The sequence below is a fragment of the Arachis stenosperma genome, chromosome 5 (assembly GCF_014773155.1).
Source record: "Arachis stenosperma cultivar V10309 chromosome 5, arast.V10309.gnm1.PFL2, whole genome shotgun sequence".
NCBI lineage: Eukaryota > Viridiplantae > Streptophyta > Magnoliopsida > Fabales > Fabaceae > Arachis > Arachis stenosperma.
Window position 1 is genome coordinate 39,805,351 of NC_080381.1, and position 4,050 is coordinate 39,809,400.

Sequence of the window (4,050 nt, forward strand, 5' to 3'; positions counted from 1 at the left end):
AGCACACTACTAATATGTTCTGCTTGGTTTAGTTCATGAAGCCACCACAAGCTTTTGTCTGAATCATAGTTTGTAGCCTTTGAAACTAAACTAAACAAAACATGATATAATATGGTTCAAAAATCTCAACGGTAGTTTCTGTAGCCTGGGCTGTACATGCAATTTCTGCATATTTGACAAGATCCCTAGGTCGAGGTAGATGAGAAGCAAGACCTGTTTACCAAACACGCACAAAAGATACAAGTATTGAAAAGAAAATATAGCAAAGTTGTCTGAAACTCAAAACATTTCATGAAACTAACCAAGTTCATATGCCTTGCTGCCACGTTAGCAGCAAATGTGCTGATATCTTTCTGATATTTGAGAATGGAGGGTAAATTAGTCCTTTATCATAGTTCTCCTGTGACACTTGTGCAGCCAAAGCTTCAGCTGTTGCATAAGAAGAAACCGTTAGTGAGTTCTTGGTTCTACCTTCTTGGAATTTAGATTGAATTGATTTTAGTATATTAATCTCTCTTAGTTTGAATGAACTCACAGGCTGCCAAGAGCATCTCATCGCGGACGCGGATTGCACCAGAGATGATCAAACCCAAGCCAAACCAGGGAATATGTAAGCATTGTTGGCCTGAACAGCATGCAGGAAGCGCGAAAAATTAAATGAAAAATAAATATATAAAGGTCAGCCACTGAGATTTATATTGAATAACAAAATGTGTGGGAATATGTAAGCATTGTTGGCCTGAACAGCAATGCAGAAGCGCGAAAAATTAAATGAAAAATAAATATATAAAGGTCAGCCACTGAGATGTTTATATGAATAACAAAATGTGTAGGTAGCAAAGGTCAAATGAAACCTGTCCAGGAACAAAGACTTTTCCTTCATATTCAACAGGATCAAATGGGCTACCACTAGCAAAGATTGCTTGACCCTGCAAATTAAATTAAGATAAACAACATTAACATATAATGATGTGTGTAATCTATTCTGAATTTCCGAGGCCAATTATATAAACAGTTAGTTACCTTGCTCCATGTATAAGCTTCTTTAGCAGTGCACTCAGATTGAGATGTTTGACTAGAGAGAGCAAGAATGAGCAGTTTCTACAAAAATCATACACTATTAGAGATATAATCATGTACATAACAGGAAGAATAACTAAGGAATTCTCGCAACTAAAAGTGAACATATACAAAATTTAGCAGATTTTTAGTTATTCCTTTGCCTCCACAAGCAAATACCAGGTCACTTAATATCACTTATATCCAAGGAAACGAAAAAGAAAAATTAAGAAATAAGCCAATTTATATGTAATTAAAGTGTAAATTTCAGTCCAGGGAAGTTGTAAATTTGTCATAAGTTGTTTCTTGTCATAATCTTTGCATCATGCGCATAACTCTGCATGTAAAAGTAAACTCCCAAAGCTTGTCATTATATTCAGCACAGAATACAATGATAGATAAATAAAAGAACTTACAGATCTAATGCTCATATAATAATTACTTCAATCTAATGACTGTTGTATTTCTTTTTTTTTATTTCCCTTTCTATCTAACATCAAAATTAAAAAAATATATTGCAAATAAAGTGATTTTGAACCTAGTAGTTGATAAAGTCAAGAACTTGCGTACATAAGTAAAACAATAATTAGTAGTGCTCCTCAAACTAAAACCTATGCAAGAGTGGAAGCAATAACAATCTGAGGTTGTGAACAAACAGAAACAAGAAGCAATGACAATGTAACATTGTTTGAGTTGTGAAATGAAGAAAACAATTGGAAATTTAAGGAAGCAGCACATAGAATAGTTACCTAGTGGAAGAAGTAGAGAGGAGAGAGAAGCAGCCATTGTTGGCATATCATATCCAAGGTCGAAGGTTGTAATATTATATGTCATTTGATGTGGATAAACCAAATCCACTTAAACACATCACCTGTCAGAAACTATCCTTTTATCTTTTTCTTTTTCTTTTTTTTTCTTTTTCCTTTTCCTCCCCTACAGATAACATAAAATCTTAATCCTTAATAAATCTTGTAGTAGTATAAAATAATTTATACCACTCAAATCTTTTATTTAATATGCAAAGAATAGAATCATCAACAGAAGCATTTGTGTATTAAACAGCAGTAGTAAATAGCATGTTTCCCAGGTTCAAGCAAGCAATAAATAGAATTCATATGACTTAACCAGTTCCACAAACTGAAATCATTGCAGTTCATATAATATGGACCAAGCAACAAGCATAGCAGCACTCAGCAACAACAAACCAAGAAAAATTAATGAAACAGTAACACTTTCACAGCATCTATTTTGGACAATGAAAAAAAAATACAATAAACAGCAATCACAAGTCTAGAATTCAACACCAAAACAGCACAATAAACAAGTTCATCCAGGGCAACATTTAGAGGAAATAAAAAATCAAAAATAAGAAGACATCGGGCAACCATCATTGTAAAGATTAAAATGCAAATAAGAAGACATACCTTTACAAATTCATATATAGCTTCAAACAACAAGCTAAGATCACACTAACCCGGTTTTGATATCTTTCAATACAATATTTATTAGGTTTCGAGAACCTTAGCTAATCTGTTTATTAGCTAATGAAGCTACCGAATTCATATATACAAAAAAATTTCTTAGGGCAAGAAAAAAAAGTAGGCTACAGTTTAGGGATTGTAAAACAATATAACAGCTAAAATATCAAAATTCAAAATGCAAGTTTCGAAATCTGAATATCTTCTCACAAATTCCCCAAATTTTCAAATTACGCCAATCACCCGTTCCCCACCAAAACCTCCCCAAATTGTGCACAACACTAAAAAAACCCCTAAAATTTGCAAATGCACGAACCAATTTCATATCTGAAAAGCAATGCTGGCGCGAATTGAAACATGAAAGAAAGAGGAGAAGAACCTGAAACAACGCAACGAAAGCAACGATTCCTTCAACAAGGGCAAGACCGACATCGACACCGAGCAAGAGACGCGGAAAACAGTTGCCGCCTCCGAGCTCCGACATCTTCCCACATTGTCCCTTGTCGTATTCGCTTTTGGAAGGAATCGGTTGAAAGAGGTGGCGCTGACGGTAAGGATGCTGGTAACGGCGACGAGGAGACGAGGCGGAGGGGGAGCGGAGGCAAATGGCGCAGCGAGGGTGGTTCTGGTGACGGCAGGGATGTGAGCTCCTCCAGGGGTAGCCAGGATGAAAGAGTGACTAGGGTGAAAGAGTGAGCTCGATCGCGAAAAGGGTAGCTCGATTAGGGTTGGGGACCGGGTCGAAATCTCTTCAATTGGGTTGGGGACCGGGTTGGGGGCCGGGTCTGGGTTTTTTTAAAAAACCTTTTGGCCACGCTTTTAAAGCGTGCCAAAAGAGGACCAGGATATGGCCACGTTTTGTAAGCATGGCCGTAATGAAACCCTGTCGCCACGCTTTTAAAACGTCCTTATTTCTCTCTATGGCCACGCTTTTGAAGCGTGGCAAAAAAAACGTGGCCGTTTCTCTAATCAATTGCCACCCTTCCAAAAGCGTGGTCGTTGACCCTTTTCGCCACATTTTTGAAGCGTGACAAGAAAAAACGTGGCCAAATCTCTATTCAATTGCCACCCTCATAAAAGCGTGGCCATTAACCACTTTTGGCCACGCTTTTAAAGCGTGGCAAAAAAAGCGTGGCCATAGGCCTATTTTCTTGTAGTGACAGCTTTAATTCTTTTAAGTCATAATATGGTTTTCCAGGCATTTATAAATTTTTTAAGTTTAGCTCCAACTTGTTTATATTTATTCTTATTTCTATCCTTTTTATTATAAGGTCATTAATTTCGAACCAAAGATTATTTAATTCCCTTTTATACTCCTTTATTTTACTTTTTAATTTTTTCGCCGTTTTCCTATTTATTTTATTTTCTGGTCTTTCAATCTTTGTATGCTTCATTATTTATCTTAAAATTTCTGCAAATTCTATCATTGATTCATCACTATTTTCTAGAAATTCTATTAATTTTTCTAGTTCTTCGACTTCTCTTTTTAACTTGTCATAAATTATTTTTAGAG

The 4,050-nt window shown here is 35.9% G+C and overlaps 1 pseudogene; it reads right to left on the reverse strand.

Moving 5' to 3' along the window:
* Positions 1–3,212, reverse strand: LOC130979585 (NADP-dependent malic enzyme-like; annotated as a pseudogene).
* Positions 3,213–4,050: the final 838 nt, after the last annotated feature.